This window comes from Tympanuchus pallidicinctus, unplaced genomic scaffold (genome assembly GCF_026119805.1).
Source record: "Tympanuchus pallidicinctus isolate F22 unplaced genomic scaffold, pur_lepc_1.0 scaffold6, whole genome shotgun sequence".
NCBI lineage: Eukaryota > Metazoa > Chordata > Aves > Galliformes > Phasianidae > Tympanuchus > Tympanuchus pallidicinctus.
In genome coordinates, this window is record NW_026294780.1 from 1,525,361 (window position 1) to 1,553,051 (window position 27,691).

The window sequence follows — 27,691 nt, forward strand, 5'->3', positions numbered from 1 at the left end:
GGCCTTTTGTAGACAAAGGTACACTATCCAGTGCACTCCAGTGTGCACTGTTTGCTATTTTCATATTCTTGGTTTCAGTGCAAGCAAAGAAGGCGTGATGTGTTCCCTAGTCACTGATAAACCAATTAAGGTTCCTTGGTTCCTCTCTCTACTGGAGAAATTTATTTGGTTCAGTGTTTCTAAACTGTTCAATAACATCCTTTAATTTATAGAGATAAAAGGATGTATTTGTTGCTACTTCTTTCTTTGTTTTCACAAATTCTGCATTTCCAAATATGATTTGGGAGGTGGGGGAGGGGAAGCTGATTGAACTCACAATCAGTATTAGATCTACTTATGTAGATGATAATGGAATCACACTGAAATAGCCAAGCAAGGGAGTCCTAAAATTAACTGTCTGAAATAGTAATGTTGCTTTCTTAGCATTTTTCTTTAATAATGCAGAAATGCATATACTTTTATGAAGTGGCTGTTTTTTGCAAAAAGGGCCTCTAATTGCAAATGGAAGAAAATGACCAACCTCACATTTATAATGCATAACAAAAGAACTCCTGGCTGTAAATATATTTTAATGAATTAAAGCAGAACAAAATTATGTCCAAAGGTGTAGGGAAACACATCTAAATAAACCTAAAATCCATTTACTCATAAAATTAGAGCAATCTAAACATATTACAGAAGCCATTAGCTACCTACTATTTGTCACAACTGGAAGGTTTAAACAGATGAAAACTGCAATATTGCTTCTTGAAACATACGTCATTCTAGGAAAGAAATTATTGGAGCTGCCATACTGGTACTGTGCTGCAATCTGGTGATTTTTTTTCATGGTCTAGATGTCATAGAAAGACAACATAGCATCTCCTCCAAATTGTGCACGTTTGTACACTATATACATACTTGCTTACATATGCATATATAAATATGCCAATATATATATATTAGAATCTATTAATATGCAGTTGGTGCACTGTTCTTATTACTTCTCTTAATTTGTACTTGCTTCGCTGCAAGATAAATTGTTTGGGCAGATCTGTTAAGGTACATGCTAACATTATGCATCTTCCATCTTAACTGAATACTTCCTATGTTCATCTGCACACAGAGAACTCACAAAGCCTATACTTGGAGTGCATGGCAGCCCATCTTCCTAAAGGTAACTACCTGAACTGAATGTCATTCTAAGTTGGACTAAACACAGTGTAAGAGAGTTCTGCTTTTCTTATCCTTAACTGGAAGAAAACACATCTGGGCTCTCCTGGGAAGCCACCATTTTACAAACAGTAAAAGCAGCAGGAGGTCCACTCTGCTGGAATAGGATAAGAATAAAAGAACACAGCTCCCACTTGACTGCCTGACCAAACAAGAGATTTTGAATGTTGCCTTAAAACTCAATTGTATTTTTCTAGATTGATGTGAAAGTAGTTAGATAATACTAGTTCAGTCACTTTTACTCATAAAGTAACAGTATATGGAGCAACAGAGTTTTTTATCATATAGATTTGACTGAGATTTATAGCTTCTAATTTATTCCATGCTGTTTTCAAATCTTCCTTTTGATAAAACATGGTGTGATTACTTACAGAACTCTCTGTTCTGCATATCCTCCAATGTCATAGAAGTGTATTGTGCCCCACAGTTTGGGATTTGTTTGTTTTTAAAACCCAATGTAAGCAGATAGGAATTGACCTGCTGGGGAGGAGATTGTCTTTAGGACCATTTGAGTGCAAGAAGTATAGGATGTTGAAACAATATATTACAGAATCACAGAATGGTTAGGAGTGAATGGGACCTCTGGGTCCATCTAATCTAATCTGCTGTTCAAGCAGGGATACCTACAGCAGGCTGCCCAGGTCGAGTCCAAGTGGAGATCTCCATGGAAAAGAATCCATAGCTTTTCTGGACAGCCTGTGCCACTGCTCCGCTACCTCCACAAGAGGTCTGCAAAGTTCATAAGAACATCCCAGTACCTTCTACAACTGTGTTTCAGTGTAGTCTGGCCATATCCCATTATCTTTGAAAAGCTATAGATTGTTCATGAGAATTGTCTCTTCTGGTTGAACATTGTGCGTATCTTTCACATGAGAATAGTCAGTCTCTTAGAAAAATATCATCCATTTCCGTGATAAACTTTCAGATTTTAAGAGACTGTAATTTAAAATTCAGCCTACATGATGTGGCACAGTGGGCAAGATGATTTCGATTTAGGTCTCATATTTGATGCAGAATGAAATTACTGAGATATGTGGTCTCATCTGATTAAAACTTTGAAATGTTAATAGTCTTTTGGCTGACACTTTGGGAAAAATCACTAGTAATTTCCTAAGGGGAAAGAACTATTTGCTTCCGACTATACCTGGGTCTGTCCAAGCCCAATACATTATTAGCTGACATCTATGTAGATTTGTAGGAGCTTTCAAAGTTTTCTGGATTGTGTACAGACAGAAAAGAGACAGATTATTATTGCTTCCATGAAGGAGTTGGAATATAATACTTCAGTGCTAAATAAAGGAAGCTAAGGGTCAGTCTCTCAGTCAAAACCCATCTACATTAGAAAAATGCACGTGACTTTTTTTCTGCACTGGTCCTTCCTATCTTATCCAACCAACTGGTTGAAAACTGAAACTTTGGGTCTCCAAGGGCTTCCAGAGCAATCCCAGATGTCAAGCGAAGGAACAATGAATTCTGACTGCCTCTGTATCTCTTCCAAAGTAGTGACAGTAGGTGTGTTGATGAGGATGGTATTATGTCAGAATTTGGTTCACAGATTTAACTTCTGTTTGTTTGTTTGCTTGTTTTCAATTTAATTTTAATTTTATAGGGTCAAATTTAGGCAGTTATTGTTTGCCATTTGTGAGCTGCTTTCCTACAGGCTGTGGAAGAGATGAACGCACTCTAATGATAGTAGATACTGTCCTACTACTGAAGTCCTGCAAAGAAGCTTCACTCCTCTTTTTCAAAGCCAGATATTAGACTTTGCACTGTGCTGTCCTCATTTTCATTGTTGTTTTTTTTATTCCACTCCTTTTTGCACTCTGAATCTATAAACTGCCTTGAAAGATGGTTTTGAAGTGTTAGTGGATGCTGAAATATGTAATGAAAGATGAAAGCGTGTATAATACAACTTAGGTGGGATTCAGTTCCAGATTGACACTAAAACTTAGATATGTATACTCAAAAGTTTACATTGGTTTCAGCCCAGTATATAATGATGGATCAATTCAGCTGCCTACATGTAGGCACATAATGCCATCCTTATGGGATCAGATGAGACTGACAGATAGCACAGGACTTGTGGATACATTGTCCTCCAGAGAAGTGGCTCTGCTAGGGCATCTGAAATGGTGCTAGGCACTTATGCCTAAGACCCTGAACAGGGAAGCTACTACCAGAGCTGTCCAGTTAAATTGCTCTCCACGTTCCACTGCTTATGTTGACTAGATTATTGCTGGCTATAGTGCTACCTTTGACAGTTAACTTGTGTATAGACAGCTAAGCACAATTTGAGTAACTGCAGATTTTTTACATTATTTTATTATGTAACTGTTCCTGAATAAAAAAGAGATATTCATGGACTATTGAATTGAAGCCTATTTTGTTCTGACAGTAGAATAGAAGAAGGAAAGCAGGAAGGAAGGGGAAAAGTATATTTAGACATACTTTCAAAAAAGTATTCACTTTCACTGCTGCAGTTAAAACACGGGATTTCTCTGTAGTACAGATCTTATCTGAATTACTCCGATTCTGTATATATGTCTAACTCCATAGCCAAGGAAAGAAAAAGTCTTCTTGTGCTGATGCTGGTAGCCATGGTAAGATGTTGAGTTGGTAACTTCTTGGGCTAGTCAATAGGAAAAATCATGTGTACTTCAAGATTAGGTCACTAGAATATGATATATACTACCTGTGCTATGTTATGCTGTACTAGGGTAGGCTGTGCTATGCTATTCTGGATATCTAATTTGTCACAACTGCTATCTCAGATTATTTGAACTGACTTAGATGTACCTTGCTCTCTTCATCAGCTGTATATGGCCATTTGCTCTGAGAAAATTGTCTGAGGGAAGAATTGTTTACATTGTGCCCCACTTACACAAAGCCATGTTGCCCAGATATCTTTAAACTTCCACATTTTGGAAGTTTAAATGCAAATCTATAATGCACATCTGTAGCATCAGTCTAACGTATTGTTGTGTATTTGGAAACAATGTATGTATATGCTCCACAAATTTTTTGTGCTGAAAAATTTCCCTAACTGAACATTCTAAATTACAAGTCCAGTTCTTGTCTGTTTTGAGGCCCATAATTAAACCTCAGGTGGTAGGGCAATTGCAGAAGAGCATTTACTAATTTACATGGTAATCAAACGTAGTCTGATGAGCTGTGATTAACATAGGCTCTGTCAACATCTCAATTAGCCAGAAGTACATCATGAGGCACTGGTGCCTATCTTCCCACCCCTGAGGATTTTTCCAACCTAGAACATGTTCTTCAGTAGCTGTTTTCCATAGCACTGTTAAAGCTCTAAGGGAAGTTAGTTTAAAACTGTTTAGCTTTGTGTAGAAGACATGAGGTAGTATAGCATTTTCTTTAGAGGACAGAGTTTGGCCAATACCTGGATCAAGTATGGTATTAAATTAACAGATTTGTGTCAAAATCACATGGAGCACAGAATATGTTTTCAAGAATTGTGAACAGTTTTGTCTCATTGATTAGTTCCACATGTCCACAGCCCCAGGAATCTCTCCACTGGAGCCTGCATGGAATCGGGATAAGCACAGTTTAACTATGCCTTTGTAGCTGAGCAACCTGCTGGGCAGGACTTCATCTCTACTAACAATGTCTCTCCCAGTGTTTTGTTTAAAGGGTTAGTAGTCTGCAGCCAATTTATTTTACAAGCAAAAATCAACTTTTTCCATGCAGATATGTTTCAAAATTCCTTGAATACTATCAAATATTGTTTCCAAAAGCCAGCCTCACTGCAGACTAACTCCCAGTGAGACTGGGAGATGTTTAGAATTATCCCCATTTGATTCCTTGCTGTACATCTTTCACTGCAGCAAAGAACACACAGTGATACATAGATGGGAATGTTCAGTGTATATTTTTATTTTTAAAAGGGAAACCTTGTTCTGAAATGTTTGATTTTAGTGGGGAGAAGTTCTTTTGGTGCTGAAGCCAGAAATTCTGCTGCTCTGCATTACACGTTCTCAATATCACAGAAGTGCAGAGTGTAAGTGCAAATAATAGATACACTTCGGTGTATTCTGTCCTTGCTTTCATGACAGTTGATTTAAGAGCTTCTGGTGGTAACAAGGAAAAAACTTTAGCCTTCAGTTTGGAATTGACAGCTTAGCAGAACAAGGAACAATTTGTGACCTTACATTTTGTATTGTCTTTGGGTTTAACACTGTGATTTTCTGGTTGGTTTCTGAGGAAACGTATGAGCAGTCTTTGATATCAGCACCACTGCACGCATGTCCGATGCTACCTTGGCCTTCCACCCAGGGAAATGGTGTCTCAGCTTCCCACATAGGAAGTCTTCCCTCATTACAGAAATAAATGAAAGATCCTTGAGATCAAAACCGCTGACAAATTACAGCAATCTCTTGCCAAAACAGAGAGAATTTATTAGTGGAAAAGATCCAGGAAGCTTCCTTGGTCTATTTGCCTGCCAATGCCTTGTTATTTCTTACTTCATTTCAAAGGCTTCATTATGTTCAATCCATCTTTTCAGACTTTAGTGACAGTCTTCCCTCTTATTTAGAGGCTTATTTTCTTGGTATTAAATCCTTTCTTCTGTTTGTAGTACAAATCATTCTGCTCTATTCAGCCCATGTCACTAATCAAAAGAAGTATTCTATATATAATTATAGAGATATTTGTATTTGATTTCTGAGTATACTGTAAGTTTCAGATGAACTGTAAGAATTTGAAATAAGGAAAAAAAAAGTAAGTTTTATTTGCTAGTGTGCTGAATCCTTTTGTGAAGAGATAACCTTTTAAGTTAATGAAGCCCTTATGTTACCATCATAAAATAAGAATTTCATGTCTTTAAATACAGTGTGTTGAAAATTGCTTTGACGTATAGTGCTTTAATATACTAGGCAAAAAAAAAAGTCCAATTTTGATCTTCATGGGGCCAATCATTTAAAACAAAATCAGCAGTTATATGCAGTTGTCATACTCCTTTAAAGAAGATGTTACCAATATTTCTTAACCTATGTATAAATATATAGTTGGATACAAACTTTTTATCCTAAACACAAATGATGTGACCTGCCACTGAAGTTACTGCAGATGACACTAACTGAAAATGACTGTTGTGATCAGTAACGCAACCAGAAAAAAAACAGTTCTTAATGGGTGGAAAATGTAAAGAAAGCATACTTGGAAATGACACTTTGAAATGTTGATTCATGAGGTGGTTTGATATTTGAAATTTGGATAATTCATTCGTATTTTAGCTATGGGCAATAGATCTCCAAACTGTTTTCTCTAAACTCCTTCTCCTTACCCCTGGGACTAGGACATCAGTGGAGGACATTTGGTCTGTATTATTAGCATGCTTCATATATTCCTCACACCCTTTCCTTCTGATATCTATCCTGGATAATTAATTGAAAATGAAGAGTTATCTCTTCTAACCTCAGCAAATCAAAATGTTAGATGGTATCTCAGTTAATTCTGCAGGAAATTAAAATTCCAAAGAAATTCTGAAATCTTTTCATCTGTGCCTTCTGGAGGTTTGTGTCTTTCTCCATTATAACAGAAGCTCGCATGCTAAAATTTAACCCTTAATTGTAAGTTTTAAAATGTGAGTTAAGTAAGTCTATCCTTTAATGACTTAAATTTGGTGTTATTATAATGTTAATGTCTGAAGAATTATTTAGAATGTTAAGAAAGTAGGTCGTTCCTACCCAAGTAGTGTGCAAGAGTTTTCAAACAGGAGAAGTGTCTGAAATATTTCATCACTGCTAGAAATGAACATTTAACAGCAAAAGTGCTCACTAATGACCAACCCAACTTACTTTGCTCTGAAAAAATCTAATGGCATTGCCTTTTTTCAGTAGTTCTGGAACATTGCTTTAAGTTTTTTAGATTAGCTTTTGAAATACTGAATTGAAGTAAATGCAATCAAGAAACAAAGCAAACAAAACATGGTGATATGAGGAATGTTTTCTTTAGATGCTTTGTTAGCAAGTCGTAAGAGCAAACAACTGTTTTCCACAGTACAATGGTAATTTTCCATTAAAAGGCTTACAATGTCCCTTAAAAGAAAAAAAAAATCTAAAATTATCTGGTATCATACACAGAATACATTGTGTCCAATATATCCCAGTAATTAGTTATCCTCCTGGAATGAACACTATAATTAACTAGCATTTACACAGTGTTTTTCTGTACAAAGTACTCCCATTTCACAGAAAGGAAAATAAAGGCGGAATTTTGGTCCAGCATTTCTGAGAAAAGAAGATTTTGAGTGTTCATGATCAGAGCACTGGACATTTTTCACAGATGATCTTCTCTGTCTATGAGAAGATGTTCTCCTGGAATCAGTCCCAGGAAGACATATTGGGGGAGCAGGTGGGCTCTATTGAAATGAAGTCACGGATATTTGAACACTATTGTAGTCATTAACAATGCATCAATTAAGCTTAGCACACATTGAAAGTAAATATTTATGTGACTGTCCATTCTACTGCAGAAAGTGGAAAACTGGACAAAGATGCCTGTGTTTCAGCTCTGTTTCAGTTAGGTGTCTGGCTCTGCTATGCTAATTTCTGTGCTACCATCTTTCTATAGAGCTAGGAGATTGGGAAATGCTAGATCAAATTGAGAAAAGTTTTAAAAAATCAGTTTGTCAAGAAAAAGCAGGCCAAGAAAAGCAACCAGCTGTAGTCCATACTGTGTTCCATGTGGAAAATGTGATGTTAATTCTATTTTTTTTTTCTATAGGAGATGATTAGAGGGCTTTATAGTCTTTCCAGAAAAGTACAAAAGACATTACATGGCTTGATGTGTCTCTATGAATTTGAAAGGTATGATCTCCGTAGGGCATACTTCTGTTGGTTTTACATCATTAATGTTTCCCTTCATTTATTTCTGTGGAGTACCTGCACCATCTTTTAAAGTGGGAATTGCCTGGAGTAATAAATTGAATCTTGAATCTTTGCACCTGATGCCATGAGAGGTTATAAATGAGTTATAGGCTAGGAAGACAGAATCCTAAATGTTTCTATTTCTCATAGAAAAGCTGACCCTTGGGCTCATTAGCCAGAGAACAGAAAATCTGAACTTGTTAACTAGAAGGCAATTAATTATTTACATACATGAGAGTATTTGCCATTAGCATCCTTGGAATTATTAGTCCTTATTCTGCTAGATTTACTTTTGCCCTCAAGACTGTAATTGTTAAAATCTTGATTTGGTCTTGCCCAAAACCAGGAAATATGTATCATACTATACTATATACTATGAGGTAAAGCAGGACTGTACGTATCCATAGCACTTGGTCTTTCAAACAGATTAAACCATCCTATTTCAGAGCTACAATAATGTAGAATCACCAGTAAAAACTCTGCTATCACCCATATGGTACTGTGTATTAATGTAGCACATTCATGACCAGATCAAAGTAAATAAATTATTGAGGCTCTGGGTGATATTTATTTATTTATGCATGCATATAATTGTTAAAGCAAGTGGAAGAGAAAGATTTTGCATCCTATCATGATTCCTATGGGGAAATCTTAAGGCCATTCAGCCAGGTGGAGCTTCCATTTGTTTTTATTTTCCATTCACTGCCATCCAACTATCTATCATAATGCCTTGAGCACTTTTAGACTATGAATACACCTTGCTATACCAAAATATAGGCTTTGTAAATAAAGTCTGGCACCCCAAAGGGGGACCATATAGACTTCTAGGAATTTTCATATATTTAATCTAAGTTCTGAAAAGTATATTTCTGCATAAAATCTATGTATATTTATGTAGTAAAATATTTTAAGACCTTTTTGTCATAGGAAATTTCTCTTCCATGGCAGGTGACCTTTACAGGTCCTCTCTGGCTGCATAACTGCTACGGATATGAACATTAAGGGGTTTCAAACAGATGCAGTATGATGCAGGCATTTTTGAAAGATTGCTCCAAGGCTTTTCTCCCCAGTATTGGAGCATTTTGAAAGCTTCAAGGCCTGTGTTTCCCCACAGATAGGTACAATAAACTCCCAGTGGCTACAGCCAAAGCTGCACATGTGCTTCTAAGGGCAACATTTTGACTTTGAACATTAACTAGAATATGAAAAAGAAAATTGAATTGGGTTTTCTGTAGCTCCTTTCATACTTGTTATGTCTCAAAGCATCTTGCAACAAAGAAATTAGATATTCTTAACAAAGGAAACATGTAAGAAGATGGAGCAGGCATTAGGTGCTCAGCAGATCATACAGCATTTGGAAAAGCAGAGCTCGATTTATTAAGAAAAGCAACACTGAACAGTAACACTGATGGTTTTTTTCCTTACTTTTTCCTCTCTCTGCCAGAGGAAAACAAGATGCCATTAATTTTTAATATTAAGTTTTTTAACCCTCTATCTTAAAACTGCTGCTTGTTTCCTTTCCCTTGGCATTTTTTTTCTTGAGCATCCAACACAACCTCAGTAATACCACAGCCAAGTGTTTTAATCTAGTCATGTTAACATCACATGCACAGCTGTGCAGTAAGATAAGTGATGTCATTTGGAGAAAAGACCTTCCTAATCAGCAAAACAAGATAGGTGGAGTTTTCCAATAGCTCTTTAAAGATAACCAGCACTGCTGGAGCAGAGATGTCTCAGCCAGCTGTGTTTGCTTGCTCAAGAGTTGGAGACATGCAGTGTAGCACAGTGCCTGAGATGCCAAGTCACATGGGTGCCTAAATCCAGAAGATAGAGGCACATCCAGTTGGAGAAGAACACTGACTTGGAAATGCTTCCAAGATATTAGATTACTCCTACGTGGCTTCTTGCCATGACCTACATAAATCTTCACTGTGCTACCACCAGTTGCTTAGACAGCAAGGTATGAGCACGAGACTCCATTGTGCAGACCTGCCACGTGTTCCAGTCACACAGTGTACTCTGAGCTGGCATATTCCTGCAAGCTCATTGCAGGACTTGGTGTAGCTGGGATGGTGCAAGAGATGATAAGCTGCTCAAGCCCAAGTGATGCTAATTTTCTAAGGAAAACAAGTCAGTTAGTGCCCAGATACAATGGATATTTAGGCTGATGTTCCCATCGCTACCAAATGAACAATTTATAGAATTTACAGCCTCTCTTTAGCTGGTTGTGATGCAATATGAAAGTCGCGTGGGCCTATAATTTCTTCTCTAAATCCCTCTGTGAGTAAGCACTCTTGTAGTGACTACCTAGTTAATTTTCACTTCTTGGGACAGTCTGCATTCATATTACCTTCATCAGGATTGGATTTAGCTGATGATATTTCCTTAATTGTTCAAATACATAATAGTGCATTTCTGGAATGATATACTCAATATTTACACCATGAAAATGGACAGCAACATATGCATCACTCTGCTACTGTGTTTGAAGTGATAGGATAGGGTCTTGGGCAGTGCCAGGAACTTGCCACTGTTGTTATTGAGGTGGAATAATTTGGGTGCACTCACAGATTTTCTTGTGATTAATCTGTTTTACGATAAACAGGATTATGGGAGGTGCCAGTAAGTAATGATCATAATAACAGGATATCATATACCTACACACATCCATGCACACATATGGATGCACTTTTATATCGGATCTTTTTAATCACTGTACAGTATTTGCTCAGCTAAACATTCCTCTTTGCTTTCTATATATTTCTGTGAAGATGTCCTTCCTGCTCTCAGCACTGCTGGGGTGGCCCAACTCAGAGTTTGTAATCAGGTGATGACCAGGCCCAGCTCTCCATTGCTGACTCACACAAGGCTTTCTATTAATCTTCGTACTTTGGTGCTGCAGTGGAAGCTGGGGAAAAAAAAAAAAAATAGAAGTATGATAAAAACTCTAGTATTTCAGTTAGTTTATAATAATATCTGCTTTCCTTTACAGATCATTCCAGCTTTGTCAAATTGTCACAAAGCATGAGCCTGCATTATGCTGAAATGCAGCATAAAGACAAGGCATTGACTAGATCCCACAGGTCCTACTTAGATCAGTGTTGCTCATTGTATTGCTAGTGGCCTGGGGGCTGATGCATAAAAAAGTATCAGCATCTCATCATCGACAAAGAGCAGCAAGGTCAGGGTACTCCTGTCACGGAGAAGCATTGAGAGAAAGGAAGAAACAAGAAGGGAGAGACAGAGTGAGGACTAAGGGAAGTGCTGAGGCTGCAGCTGCAGAGAAGAAGGGTGTGCAGGAGCCCCTGTCCTTCTGCTGCAGCAGCTGGCTGTCTCCTGCTGCACCCAGAGCTGGCTGGAGGGGCTTGCTGAGGTTTGTGGTGTCAGGATGTGGTCTGTGCAACGTTGGCCAAAAAGGGAAAAATGGAAACCCCAGAACTGTATGCAAATGTACAGCTACACAGAAGCATTTGCCAGAGTTTGGCTGCAGGGGAAGTCAGGAGGGTAGGTAATAAGTATTTTAATTACAATTCTTGTAATGTCAACTACACAATGTTGTTGGTTTTTTGTGTCTTATTCATAGCAGCCCTCCTGAACATCATACGGGACTGGGAAATAGGGACAGTGTGCGAGTGGTTTTCAGGGACAAAGATTTCTGTAGTTCTCTAATAAAAGATGTTGCAAAGCCTCAGCCAAAGCTAATGAATGGCACAGAGATAGTTTCAAGCAAGGTATTCAACCAGCAAGTCAGTGTGGTTTAAGAAACGTCCTCTGGATCTGCTCTACAAAGGAAAGGAGCTCACAACAGACTTATTAGCTACAGCAGGACCAGATTTCCCTTCCAGGAGCTCCCTGCCTGGGCTGCCATAAAATGGGGAGGGTCTTGTCTTACCTGCAAAAGAAAGCTAGCTTCTGAAAAGCACTGACCTCCTGTCAGGCTCCAAACCTTCCAGAGTCATAGTGTTTTAGCTTAAAAATCATAACACATTAAAGACAATTCTGCATTCCTTTTCTCTAGCCTCTGGCTTTCAGATCGCGGGGTTATACTCAGGTCAGACTGTCAGCTCTCTCTCTACAACAGTGTAAAGGCTAACTCCGTTTTAAAAAAGAAAATAAATCTGTGATTCTCACATAATGACTTGGTATCAAGAGCTGACTCTTCACAGAATACATCAAATAGCCAGAGCCTTGTGACAGAACTGTAAGAAATGGCAGCTCCTCATTATCCCATTGACTTCTGTAGAGTAACATCTAAGTTATGTTGTTAAAATGGACCAAAAGGACCCTTTCAGTCTTTGAATGTTTCCCAAGACAGATGACCAAGGATATAGTCCATGTGACAGGAGCTCACACAGTTTCCACCCTGTTTATGCCTCCGATTTGTCAGCTGTGCTCTGGACTCTTACATTGTTAAAGCTGCTTACTGAAGTGTTACATCGACTTAAACTGGATGGTAATGACATGCAAAGTGGTAATAAGATGTAGGATGCTGTAGAGAAGCTAATGACCCACGAACCAGATGGGGCCAGAAGTGGTTGAGTGACTGCTCTATATTAAAACCCTAGAAAGTTTGAGAGGAACAAAGGTAGTGGAACTACACCTATGCTTGGGAATCTTTCCTTAAAAAGAGTGCAGGATCCTTGTCCCATTCAGACCCAGCTGTGAGCTCATCTGCACGCTATTCTCCAACAGCTGCAGATGTATTACAGCAGCCTTCTGTGCCTGTGCTAATGGGATAAAAGCATTTCCATGTGCTCTTTTCATTCTGAGAGAATACACCCCTTCCCACAGCCTCCAGTGTATCCTCATTCCCTTGAAATGGATTCAAATGTTAAAGCCTGCTCTGTTTAATTATTGCTAAAAGTCTGGGAGGAAACAAAATTGTAGGACAACTTGAAGCTGTTTCAAAATAAGTATTTATAAGGAACAAATGTGCAATCACTTACGGGAAATTCAGAAGCAGACAGAATGCAGTAACAAGTACTGAAAAGAATGATCATAAAACTTAGACAGTCTTCTCATTCATGTGTGTAATTCTGAGTTCCTGGCCTGCTAAATACTGCTCCTTAGTGAGTGCCCCTGATGGTCAGGACCCACACAGAACAATGTCACAAGGTGAAAGTGTTGAGATGCTGGAGTTATCACATGTGTTGCCAGGCTTTCATGAATATGTCCGTGTTACCATTCGGACAACTTTGTGCTTTATCCTTAAAACTACTATATCCTTGTAATTTGAAATGCAGCCATTGGGAAGAGTTTGCCTTCAGTCCTTTTTTCCACGCAAGTGCAAAATGAAGTTTTATTCAGAGATTTTATTTTTAGTTTTTCAGAGTGAATAACGAGGCTCATGTAGGAAAGTTTTCCCACTGCTATATATATCCCTGTTATCTTTCTGCTGCTTTCTTCTTCTTCCAATCAGAGATTTCTGATCTTAAGACAGTGGATCAGTCAGAGGACATCTACTCTGATTTGAATGGAGCTTTGTGTGTATTTCTCTATATACATTTGACAAAGCCATGTCTAGTCTCCCCCCTTCCCTCTCCTTTTTCTAATACAAAAGTGATTGCTTTCATCAAGTTTGCTGTGGCAAAACTATAACGAAAGGTACTTAATTAAAGATAAGAGCAGTGTGAAGAAAACAAGACAAGGGTGGCTGTTCTTGTGGTTGGGCTTGAGTGAAGAAATGTATTTTCTTCTATTGTTGGGTTAAGTTCAAATCAAAGTTCAAAGGGAGTCTTGATTTACAATTGAGCATCATTTTCTCTTTTCCCATCAGAGTATTTGTGATGACATCTGGCAGCCACAGCAGCAGTAAAGCTCCACAATCCATTTTTTATTTATTTATTTTTAAGAACATACTTATATGTTTACTGAGAAGCAACCACCCAATCAAAATAGATACTGTAGCTTACTTTCAGTTTTGCACATAAGCCACAAGCTTCTTAAACTTGTCTTTTTTATTCATGAACTAAGCAAACTATTTCAGTTTTCTTCTAATAGTTAATCACATTAGGATTTTTTCTTGTATAAAATTTGCCTGTAAAAGTTTAAAGCACTCTGTTTCTGGCAGAAAGGCCTCCTCCTGCCTTCCTGGTTTTAAAGCCTTTTTTTTTTTTTTTTCTTTTTTAACCTCTAGCTTCATACCACACAGAAAAAAAAAAAAAAACAAAAAACCAAAAAACACTAATGAGAGATCTGAGAGGTACTATAAAATGTTTCTTGGAAAGGGATGTAAAAAGCATATCTCATGTTTTGTGGAGGATGCTGCACCTAGTATTGTGGTTAAAAGAGCTGTACTGAGTCACCATTGCTTTTTCATATGGAAACGAGACTATTGGCCAATGCCTATTGGTGATGTGTTGAAGATTCAGGCTGGGCTTCAGCAACTGCTGATAAACTCAAGACTCTAATCAAGTATCTTTCAGAAACATCAACATTTCAAAAATAAATGCTTTTTCCTTTTCTCTGTTGAATGTAATGAATGTTTTAACGTATTTTGCCAGTCTCTATGAAGTAGAACAGGTGGACTGCTTTAAATGAAATAATTATGTCACTTAATGGTGGACAAAATCAGAACAGTAGCAGTTCTTTCGTTTACAACTTTTTCAACCAGAAACTTTCATCTTATGTGTGTCATCAAGGTAATTAATAGAAAATATTAATGAGATGGAAGATGCTTTACTGAGAAATTAAGAGGTACGACAGGAAAAATCAAGCCAGAATCTTTTATTGCTCAAGGAAAGGGTTAGGACTCTCTCTGTTCATAAAATGTAAAAAGGAAAGTTCAGTCCAAAAGTCCATGAAGAGTGATACGTCCATTAAGGGTCATCTACCATAACGATGTGGTGGATCTACACTGTTCTTAGAGACAGATCTTGTGATTGCTGAAAAACACTCTGCTCCTCAAGCTGCCATGACCTGTTCACATAGCTGCATAATGGGTATCATGTTAATACCCTCCAGATGTCTTCCTTGGGTGTTCTTGGTGACATGCTGTGCCAGTAAGCAAAGTATTATTGAGATATTAAACTGGTAGATATGCTTCCACATGCAAGAAGCTATACAGAGGACATGCCCAAAGTGCAGCCTGCGGCTGTGTGCAACACAGCACAAAGTGCAGCCACCCCCTGCTTCCACTTCATTGTGGCGGTGGCTTTGCTCCAAGAATGCACCCATCATTCAACACCAACCAAAAACTGGTGTGCTATGAACCCTATCTGGGCTGAAATCCAGGCATGGGAAGGGAACAGTGCAGTGACAGCTCAAGTTATGGCAAATAAGTTTGTGGACTTTGATGCACTGGCTAAACACAGTCCTGTGAACGGTGAAAAATATGCAGCTGTGCTTTCCATTGTGATAAAGGAATCTGAGAATAGATTTCAAGGTTGAGGAGGCAAAAATCAATTTTTTGGTTTATTTGTGACTCCATTTTTAGTAGACACAAATATATTACCTGTGAATTTTCAAATGGAATGTATACAGTTACAGTCAAAAATCACGTCTCCTTGCCAGACTTTCACAAGCCCTCTCATACCAGAGAGAAATACCCCTCGCTTTATAGTCACATCTTATTCATACCATTGGTTTTTATCAATTTGTAAACAGTTATTTTCAATGATGAAGCATAGGAAGAGTAAAATTTCATAAAAAATCTCTGCTGATGTTCTCACTAAGAATTGCAGCCACCACGATCAAACCAGAGCGATGCATTTGTTTCACAAAAATAAGGTCACACATGCCACTTTTTTAATGGTTTTGTTGCCCTTTTTTACTGTTTTGATTTTAAAAAAAGTTTTGTTTCTTTATATGTTAACTATTTTATCTATTTTACAAGAGCTGCACTGAAAGTAATGCTTCCCATTCTATTATGTCAGCCCATGACATCAGAGGTGGATGTTGGTGGTATGGCAGTAGAAGCTGAACTTTCCTGACAATATTCCACTACATGTTGTTGCTGTGCGACAGATGGCAGCTGAGGGGCTGTCTGGCAAAATTGTGTCTGACACGGAAGTGCATATGAAACACAGGTATATCATTGAACTCTCTGTGGAGAAAATGGCACCCACTGATATTCATCAATGCTCGCTGAGCATTGATGGAAACCAAAGAATGGATGTGAGCACAGTGAGGTGATGGAATGGATGGAGTGGGTGGATGGAGCATTTCAATAGTGGTGACAGCGGGTCAGCTCCACTGGTGCAGATTGTTACAAGCGTGGCATGCAGGCTTTTGTTCATTGCTGGTGAAAATGCTTGTAATGCTGGTGACTATGCTAAAAAGAGTTTGTTGTGGCTGAGAATGTTCTCTATTAAGTAGTGTTATTGTGCTCTTTGTATCTGTTGTAATTTTCACAGAAATAAATAGGAGGTATTTCGTACGGAGCAACCTTTATAGATGCTGCCCAAGACAATTTCCCTTCACTCATTGTGGTTTGGGCAAGCCGAAAGGTTAGACATCCATAACATATAAGACAGAAACTGTCTTCCAAAAAGGTTGGGTCTGACGCTGTGGGACCATTGTTTGTACAGGCAGAGACAACCTTGAGTAGTGCCCAAGGCATGCTGACAAGGCATGATTCTCTGGAATACATGTCAGTCTCACTGAGAACCTGAGTATGCTATTGAAATTGGTGCAGTAGGAGTATACAAGAGCATCTTGGCAAGATGCAGTCATTCTGATTTTTTTACTCCCATGTGTGCATGTGAATGGCAGAGAACAGACTCCTCAGGTTCAGAATATACTTGATTCCTAAACATTTCAAGAAACTATTTGGCCTTTGACACTGATGACATACCATAGATTGCTAATAATGGCATGCCTGAACTTTTGTTAAGAAAATAAGCATATCCCTCAGTAATTCCCACACTCTTGGATTAAACCACCACAGTATCATATTAATGGAAGGGCTGCTGAAATACAGAGAAATAGTAAATACTCAGCTACATAAAACTTGTCCTCCATTCAGGGCTGTTTTATGAGACTGAGGTAAAGTAGAACAATAAGATGCGGCTCTGGGCAGCCTGGTCTGGTGGTTGGCGACCCTGCCCATGGCAGGGAGGTTGAAAATAGATGATCTTTGAGGTCCTTTTCAACCCAGGCCATTCTATGATTCTACAACTCCATGATTCTGTGTCAGATATTCATTTGTCAGCAACACCTGCTCTTGGACACAGCTAGGAGTGACAGGTTATTCTTGCAAGAGTCAAGATCTCGCACAAAGCTGTTGATTTTCTGCTGAATTATTATGGCAAGTGCAGCTTCATTAACTACCCTTAAAAAAAGGAAGCATGAGTAAGAGGAAGAAATCACTGAGTAAAGATAGAGGAATACCTGAAAGGAAGTACTATGAATAGACCAGCTGGGAGAGGAAGCACAGTCTAAAGGTGAGGTTACATTGTTTTATTCATTTTCCATTGGAAGAATAAAATCTATCTTCAAAAAGAATTCAGGCTTGGATACTAATTGTAGCTCTAAATGTTCTCAGTGTAAAGATTCAACCTGCTCACATCTACCAATAATACGAGGCTTATTATTCGCAAGAGTGGAAATAGTGGGATTTATGCCAAAATTCCCCAGTATTTATTCTTTGTGCATCTAGGAAGAAACAAGTCATAGAAAACTGTGAGTGCAAACAAGAATAAGAGTTCATTTCATTTTGAGGATGTGTTTTTTGCACGATTCTTGGAGGAGGTAATAATCAGCAGAATGATGTTGTTTCCACAGAGCCACTCCGTAGAGGTGGTATCGAACCACTGTTCTGTTCTGTCTGGACATGGCATTCAAAACCACATCATTTGTCTGATTCAGAAGTTCTTTGTTTGGGTTTTCTGGGTACTTTTTTTTTTTTGTCAGCAAACACAAAGTGAGTGTAAAATCAGGAAAGACAGAAGGAAGATGAAAATGAGCAAGACAGATTGATATCCACATAGTTTTAAGTGGAATGGTTCGAGTTATGCTAGGGCTTATTTGCTGGTGTTTTTATCCCCTTTATGCTGACTATTAGAATATCCTGTTGCTATAGGCTAATGTGGAATGCGCTCTGCTTAAATGGTCAGAGTTCAGCGGTTTCATCATATTTTTGCAAGCAGAAAGCTGGTCCTTAACATTTTTTTCCTTATCCCAAGGGGCTAGGCATGTGCTGGGAAAAAAATTTATCACAAATTTCAAGTATGCAAACTTGTGGGCCTTTAAGACTACTGAGAAATCCCAGCACAGACTTCACGGTGGTAATAGAGCTGGGGCGTGAAGTGCAATAAAACGTGCTTCCAGGTACGCACCGATAGTACACTCACCTTATAGTCATTCCAACAAGGAGCCCTGTTTCTTTCGGAAGCAGCTGGCGTAGCAGCCTGCACACTGCACGCAGCGCTGCCAGCCGCAAGGAAGGGAGGCTGAGTGGAGGCCGAGCGATTGGCCTTTTGAATGGCTGCCATCGAAGGTCCCGATAGAGGAGCGGGGAGGCGGCCGCCAGGGGCTGCTCTGAGCCCGGCACGGAGCGGGCAGGGAGAGCCAAGCCCGCTCCGCTATCGGGACCTTCAACGGCAGTGGCAAACCGACTCCTTGCTAATGCGCACGCCCCCCCCCCCCCCCACTCCCTCTTAGTTTTATATCACAAAGGTTTTGGTGGCTTGTTTTTCTGAGAAATGTCCTCCTCATTCCTTTTCAGTTTGTGTGTGTTCCTGAGTTTGGTACATTTGCTTTTCCTGCTTCTCTGTCTCATTCATTTGTCACCCCATCCACTTTTTCATGATAGCTCCTATAATTATCTCTCCTTTTAAGTGCCATAAGTACCTAAATACTGAAACCAGTGACACACTCATCATACCAGATGATAGCTATCTTGGTCAACAGAGGGCTGGCTGTAGGTTTGGGAACAGGTTTCATTACAGTTGCTAAGCCTTCTGGTGGCTGACATCACCGTCACCTTCTGACTTTGCAAGTCAGGTTGGTTGCGTGCTGAGGAAAGAGAAGGCAACAAGACATCCCTAGTCTTCGGAAAGGAACCAAAACATAGAGTGAGTATGGATGGGTTATTTTGTGGATAACAAAAGTGCAAGCTGTAGAACAAACACAGCTAATTTTACTTCTGCTAAGCATAGCACAAAAATGTTTCTTGCTGAATGCTCATTACTGTGTTTGTAGATCGACTTCATATGTGCCACATGTGCTTATTGTTGTTGCGTTGTGATTTCAAGCTTTTATGAAGTGATAAGCCACATATTAATAGCTTTAACAGAAGGTGCCCTAGTTGTTAACATGGTCACACCTTGCAAGAACAATATGCTATGTCCATTTTTGATTCTAGAAAAATGTAACATTCTAGCTTTAAAATACACGAGGTAAATGCCTAGTTAGTACTTAAATCTGCTTAATATATTATCTTACACAAATTCCTACCCTGTTGCTCAGTACTGCTATAAAAAATTGCTGCCTCAGAATGCAAAATGTTAACTCATTTCCCAGGAATCTCTCTGGGTGAAAAGCAGATCTGGAAGTTGCAAGCACATTTGCTCCTGCTTAGTCTTACTCAAAACTTAACTATCGTCTAACTCTAGCATAGTAACAGGTGTTCCAGTATATTAAAGTTATTACCCTAGATTAGAGGAGTCTCTCTCTCTCTCTCTCTCTCTCTTTTTCTTTTTTTTTTTTTTTTTCTCCTTTATTGCTTTTATTTAATCAGTGGAATATAGATGTAAGCCTAGAAACCTTCAGCTCATTAAAAATTGTGCTGGTAGTGCTGTAAATGAGTTTGATAGTAGCAGGATTCCACCTCATAACTACAACTGAAGTCACTGAAAATACTCAAAATAAAGCATAAGGGATATAGTGGTCACAATAGCCTAAAGAAAATTAAACAGAGTGTTTTTATCATGATAAAAATTAGGAAACTTTGCGTGTGTTCTCATTCCTGGATATTTTAATAAATGAAATGAAATTAAATTAAATTAGTACGTTGAAACTTTCCTTTATTTGCATTATGAAGACAAGGATGAAAATACCAAATGTGTTGTCTTTTTGATAACTCTTTTCAACCTGCCCTTTTGAGCAGGCAGTGCATGAAAGCATTTGCCCATGAGTAATACCTTATTAAGCTGTCAAGATTTGATGTGACACACTTTTCTCCAAATTTGCATGCCTGATAATAGTCTTCCTAAATATCACCTTCAAGTCCTTTGGCAAAAAAAGTATCCCATCTGAAAGAAACATTGGATCAGATGTTGGTGGTGGGACAATCTCAGGGCAATGTCTGCATGCAAAACAGAAAGTTCAGGCCATTAAAAGCTATATGGTCTACTGCCACTACTGTTGAGTTCTTTGTGTAGTGAGGGCTTGTTGCCTTGTAAACATGTTTCCATGACTCATTAAATCCTCTGAAATAAAAGCTCTCACAATTCCAGTACAGTGGAGCTGTCATTTTTAGATTTAATTATAAACAGGGTATATAATGAGCTACCTAACTTGTCCCCTTTTCTGAAGGAGGAGGATGGCTAGTGACCTCTCCTTTCTCCAAACAATACTAAAATCCACTTTATTTGAAAGATGAAGGAGTGGAAAGTCCTTGACAAAATAAAAGGAGTGCATAAATGAATGCCAGCTGGGTAACTAATATTTTACATAACAAATAGGAATATATGTTTTGTGAACCTATTTAGTGTTCAGCTTAAGAGACTATCGTAACCATAGCAACTCCTCTATCACCTGTTTGAGACACTGCAATACCTTAATGAACTGTGCACCAAATGCTCTGCTAATATTTGTTGAATGTTAATGATATTATCTCTTGAAGAGAGGTACACTGAAAGATAAATTTGTAGAAAATGTTTGAGACAGGAAAGAGCAGAGTGCTGTATCTGTTGCCCACAGCGTGCCCATTATCACAGCTAACTGCACTGAAGGCTTTAGTGGTCTGTGGTGGCCAAACAAGCAATATTAAAGGGAAAGTTTTTCTGCACTGATTGAACATGGGAACACACAGGGAGGCACCCAAAATACATTTCTAATCAGATCCATCCCTTGAAGCAGTTATTAATTTACAAACGCTGCCAAGCCATTTACTTTATTTGTAGGTTTCTGAATCACATAAAGCTGTAATAATAAAGATCTGTAGTGTCAGTTTCAGTCATTTTAGGCTCTGCATTTTAGGTGCTATTTCTTCCTTTTCAATTTCCAAGCCATAAGTGATCAGGGCTTTATTCTTCTGCAGTTTAAAATATGGGTATGGCAGATTAATTCTTCTGTGCCCCACAGCCCCAGGCCTGAGCATGCAGGGATGGCCTGCAGAATTATCTTGTTAAAGTATCATCACCTTTTCCCAAAGGACTGTTGTAGTAGACTTTATTCTTGTAGCCTGTGAACTACTTAGGGAAGCAGGTGGTTTTCAGTTAACTGAAGATCCGAGTGAATTTTGAATTCCCTTAATAAAAGATATATGGAAACTATTTAAATCATAGAAGTCTTTGATTTCAAACCTCCAACATTTATTTATCTCCCACTTCAGTGTGAATTGCTTAATACTGTGTGCATAAACTTCTACTCCTGAGTTCATACATGCAAAGTCAACGGTTACCAAGTCATTTTGTCATTAGGCAACATGGCAACAAAATTCAACATATTTCCTTTGTATGTGACAAGGGTTCTTCGTGTCCAGTTTTGTAGTGCTGTGCTATAGAGTATGTACCAAGTTCTTCCCTCTTAATCCCAGAAGGCTTCCAGAGAATAAAAGCAATGAAAGCATGAGTGGCTTAGTGATTCGGGATCTCCAGAACTTCACTTCCAATTGCCATTTACATAAAGGACCTTCTCGGTGCCCAGTATTTGAAAAAGGCCTTTATGAAATGGGAGCTGGAATCTTCATAGAATCATAGAATTGAGTTGGAAGAGATCTTTAAAAGTTATCTAGCCCAAATCCCCTGCAATGAACAAGGACACCTACAGCTCAGAGCCCCATCCAGACTGACCTCGAATGTCTTCAGGGATGGAGCTTCCACCACCTCTCCGGGAAACCTGTGCCAGCACCTTGCTAACCTTACTGTAAAAAACCTTTATCTTATGTCCAACCTTATATTCCCTCCTTAAATTTGAAATAATTTCCCCTTATCCTATCACAGCTGACCCTGCTAAAGAGTCTGTCCCCTTCTTTCTTATTGCCCCCTCTTGGATACTTGAGATATACTTCATAGTGTATTACTGTAAAATACAAGACAATGGAGGTTCTGGAAAAACAAAGTATGTGCATATATGACAAGGTGTGGCACTGGGGATTAAAATCTGCATGAAGCAGTTTAGAAGGCATGCATTAACCTTGCACTCAGTGCAAAATAATGATGTTGGCTAATCTGTTGCAAGCAAGGCTTAGAATGGATGGTTCTCCCTGTAAAAAAAAACACATGTACTCATGAAATATGACTAACTTGGCAATATCTGTGAATTTTAGTGTCAAAATGACTAATGCAGAATCATACTAAGTTGTGGAAGTGAGAAATGCAGAACTAGAGCCTGGTGGTATGCATTTCATCTCTGTGCTGGCCTCCAAATTCCAAAATCTTACCAGAATCTGATTTTCCAAGTTACCAATCTTCATGAAAATGTTGAAGAATGTAAAAAGTAGAATCTTCATGGACTAGTCTGTGTTGTTGTTGTTGTTGTTTTAATATAATTTGATACTTATTTTAGTTTTTTTAATAAGGGCACCTTATAGAATAAGAATCAAAGGAATGAACTATGAAACTGGTTTGCCTGGAACCTGGAGAAATGCATTACTTTTGTTGTCATTGTCTTTTGCTGCCAGTGCCATGTAACAAAAAGAGAGGCCCAAGAAGGGAAACATCTGGAATTGTGAGCTAAATAAAGTAAAAATTCTTTTGGAAACTGGTAAACCTATACTATATATGTCTGTAATTAAAAAGAATGAGGTACGCTGGCTCATAAAAGTACCATCTGAAAACAGTTTAGAGGTTAGAAAAAGGCTACTTGGCACAGGCAGAAGGGCAAGCCATGACCAGGCCTGTCCTCTCAGAGCTGCACTCCCAATGGGGCTGCTGCACAGTGCTGTGCTTCAAACCTCTCCTGTGCTGGTGTACAAGAAGAATTTTAGGCAGTGCTCCTGGTGAGAAGAAGCATTAATTTCCCTTGGGATGACTCTTTCCTGCTTTGCTGCTTTGATGCTTTGTGGTGTCTGTCCACATCCTTGAATTCCTTAACTTAATATTTTCTGGTATGAACATTCTTTTGTTTTTCTCTTAAGTCCTTTTCCTGCTTTTCTCATTTGAAATTAGAATAATGTGATTTTTCCTTGCGTAAAACTTCCCAAGTAAATGTATTACATTATCAATACCAAGAGCTATGCTGAAACAGTGGGAAAGGATATTAATTCAGTGTTTCACAAGTAAACTGACCGTGAGGGTAACCTGTGAACTGCAGAGGCTACAAGTCAAACCCTGAGTCACGCATATTCGCACATTCCCAGTTGTGTAAAGAGGTTTTCCTAAGCGAAAGGACTTCAGGATTGGGTTTAGTTTTTTTATTGTCATTCCCCTGCTCACTCCCTGCAGGCTTAATCCTCACCACAAACATTGCTATGCATTGGCATCTTGACTAGAGAAAGGGAAAACAATCTTCGAACTTCTTTCTTTTAAACAGAAGGAGAGCTTACATTTTATTTTACCCAAAAATTTCAATGTGTTTCTGTTAAACACGCAGACACGCATACACAAAATTTTCTAGAAATAACTGCATATTTAGGAAAGCAAAGGTAGCTTCAATACAAAGTTGAAGAATTAGAATGGGGGGAAACCAAACGCCTCGCCCTGGACATGAGCAACTTACTGGATGCAGTTTGTATTGCTGCTCTTTAAGGTACGATTCTGAGTCCTGTGAAAAGGAATACTTCACTACACAAGATTTTTCTGTCTGACTGTGTTGCTGTATAATCAACAGATAACTTTTCCATCTCCTGTCCCTGCTTCATAGAAGCATATTTTCCACACGGAGGCAGCTGGCATGGATAGTTGTGGGGAGAAAAGAAAAGATAAAGGAGAATTCCCTGAGGGAATACTCCTAGGGGAGGCTTTCCTGTAAAATTAGATTTTATGAGAAAATATAGCTTGTTGCTGAAATTTTCTTGCTTTTTCTGCCCAGAAAAAAATGAAACAAAAAAGATTTTAGAACGACTAGAATTTTTAGGCAAATTCAACTGTGTCAATCGGAGCTGAAATGTCTGATTTCAAGTCAGTGAAATGCTCGTTGTTCTTCCCAACAGTGGTACCTCTTTTCATGGGATTTGTAGAGAGATGTTTTTGATATGTGCCTGAATCTTTACTTGCTTAACATGATTCATTGTGTGATTGAGTTTTGAAGTCAGTTCACTAAATAAGTTGTTGATAGAAAATGCAATGTAATTAAATAGCTTTTTTTTTTTCCATGCTAATGAGGGCTTGCAGAAACATAAAGCTTATTATTTTATCATTCTTGATTTCATGGATGGTTATTAAATCTTGAGTATTAAAAAACCAATGTCATATAACTATTACTTTTAAAAGCAATTAGATATCATTGCCAACCAACTATCAACTAGCAAATAAAAAAAGGTAACCTCAGTAAACTAACTATGATTTGTATTAAATTCTGCATGTACCTGTGTTAGAGAACAGATAGCTTAGAACCTCTCAGCCCTTCTATCATCCTTCTTCGTCAGTCTTTAACTCATTGTACTTCCATATAATTTTGAAACAGACTTTCAGAGACTTTCTTTCCCACTGATTTATTACACACAACTGTGCACCAACTTGTTCAGCCTAGCAGATCAAGCATCTGCCTCTTAGCACAGATGCAGTGAAATGAAATCCAGAAGTTATTAGTCTTTTGATTAAAATAGCCAAATCAAAAAGTCTAGTCAGTTTAGATTGTGTAAGTGATGGAGGAAGGAGTTGTTCTGAAGACATCTTTCTCTCTTGCCTGTGGCTGGTGAAGCCCCAAATGAGACCAGAGCAGTCTGAAGGATGTGGTAAATAACTGAGCAAGGAGAATGGTCTTCTAAGGACTGCTCCTCCAAGAGGGCTGCAGTGTGATCTCATCTCTGCCTTTTCAGAGATACCTTGCCAAGAGGCTGAGTCATCTTGCTTGAAAGGTAATGGATTTCCCAAAGGTCAGCCTTAAGGACTTTGTACGCTGAAGCTTTCAGTCTCTATTTGTAAATTGAAGGTTGCCTGACATTGCTGGTCTTACTTTTTGAATTTCTGTTGGATGTGCATTTAAATACCCATGTCAGACATTCTGCCAGGGTAATTACTTCATCTTTCTTCCATTTACCACAGCAGTGTTGATAAAGGCAGTTAAGTACTGCTTTGCAAGGTTCCACTCAGCACTTTCTTGTACTCATTGGCTATGTATTTCAAAATTGGTGTGACACTTTCTCATCTTGAAAACAGGGTTTTTTTGAAGTATATTGATAGTATTTCAGACTTCTTTTAATTTTTATGCCATCTTCTCAGAAATCTTTCCAACTTAGAGCTTTCTAATTCAAGTGTTATTGTGCCAGTTCTACTGGAGGTTATTTTTACATTCCAGAGTTGCCTGGAGTTATATATTCTAGTGTTATCTGGGGTTATTAAGTAGCGTTTTGTATTCTGAGCATCCCAGTCTTCCTGCAGGTGGCAATTTCAATCTGCTAGGGGAGGAACTATTAAAAACATTAGAAATGAATTGCAACATTAGTTTGAATATGAATATTACCTTTTCCTCCCAAAGTGCAACTGTTCAGCTTGTTTATTTTAAAAAACACACACATCTTTTTTTACAGTTTTTACAGTTGTCTATTGCAAAGTAAAGGCAACCTATTTGTGACAGACTTCATATCTAAAGACATTTAAAATGTTGATTTTCAAGCTAGGTTCGGTTCTTTCTAACCCTTGTGCCGAGTCATATTTTTCTCTGCTTTCAATATTTTACTCCTACTGTGTATAAGATACCCTGGGGTATCTTATAGGGACAGGGACCTTATGGGCCCCTGTCGACCCTGTTCGACTACACTGGGGTCTGGTCCATATCTATCTGGGCCAGCTCAGTAAGGATACAGAGTGGTTCTTCTGTCCGCAGCTTATATTCAATTCTCTGCACTGAGAAAGATTTCCATGACAGCTGGAATTCAGGTAATGAGAAGTCCTTCCACTTCCCATTTTGCACCCCATGCTACTGGCACGGCTCTGGCTGGGCTGGACTACATAAAATTGCTTTAAATGAAAAAAATTCCAGTGATCAAGTAAATTCCATGTTAGGTTGCCCTGCATCTGGATCACCTGTTTGAAACTGTTCTTGAATTTGCCTTGTCGCAATTTTTAACCTTCAGACTTGTTCACTGTATTGATTACCACTGAGCTAATCCTCATTCTGCCCTTTGTCCTTGTAACCATTTGTCTTTTAACATACATCCATGAGAATCCTCTAAGGCTGTCGGGCTCCCAGCCATGACTTTGCTCTCAGTGATGCAGGTGTTTGCTCTTGGCAGTGCCTGAACTTACACCTGGTACCACCTCCTCTGGCTGCCTTTCTTCCACAAGTTCCCACTGGACAGACTGAAAGTTTCTTCCTTCCAGGCCAGCATGTTTTTTCCTTCCTCTGAATATGGTATGACTTTCTCACATACATACATATAATCGGGTGACAGATGTGAAAACAAATATCTTGAGGAATGTTTAAAAACCAGCACGGGTCTTGCATCCAAACTGGCATCCAAACTCTTGTTCCTCCCATCTAGCTGTACCGCTGTGTCTCTGGAGATGGAGTACCTTCAAAACCAGTTCAGATGTTCACCCTTTTGTATTCTTTGCTTCATATTCCTTGCTGATTTTTAAATTCTGAACCTTCATCTAAATCACTGGTACCAACAGAGTTTCTCTCTATGGCACAATTACTTCAGAAAAGCATCATTCCCCTCCTTTTGAATGCATATCAGAGGGAATTCTCCTGGGTTTAACCACTGTAAAAGGTTTTCGCATATCACTACTCAGTTCAAATGACATGTGTCCATTCTGCTGTGTTTGGGCATCAGAGGAGAAGCATTCCTGTTAAGTGCTCTTAATGCACCCCACTCTTGCATTGCAGCTACTTGGAGCCATTGTGCAAGCATGCCTGACAACACCATCACTGGAGGATCAATGAGTTGTCTTACCCTGTGCAGGGTGTTGTGAATAGCCATCGAGACACTTGGTTTGTGTTGCAAGTGAAGCATAAAGGGATCCTCCCACTTTAGAACGGGTACCTGATGAGCACAGCTGGCCGTGGATGAAGTGCTTCACACCAGCTTTTCCCTCCATCCCTCCTTGCTTCTAAGCTGTACAGTGCCAGTACTATGCAAACTCCCCTCTTGGTGGCACTTAGGAGGAAAATTATTGTTTTTCAATGGGAAAGCAATCGAGCAGATTTTTCAGACCTTGCTTTTCATGTGACATACCCAGCACTGGAGCTTATCTATCACTTTTAGCTTTTATAAGCTAAAGAGAAATATATTTTAAGAAGTCTTTAATTAAAATCCTGGCAGCACATCACTCTAACAACTTATTATTTCACTTTTTTCCTGCAGCTCAGTTCAATAA

At 38.7% G+C, this 27,691-nt stretch overlaps 1 protein-coding gene across 1 annotated transcript in view; it reads left to right on the plus strand.

The window, feature by feature from the left end:
* Positions 1-27,691, plus strand: part of MID1 (midline 1) — a 235,045-nt gene that overhangs the window by 73,173 nt on the left and 134,181 nt on the right. The gene's annotated exons all lie outside the window — the stretch shown is intronic.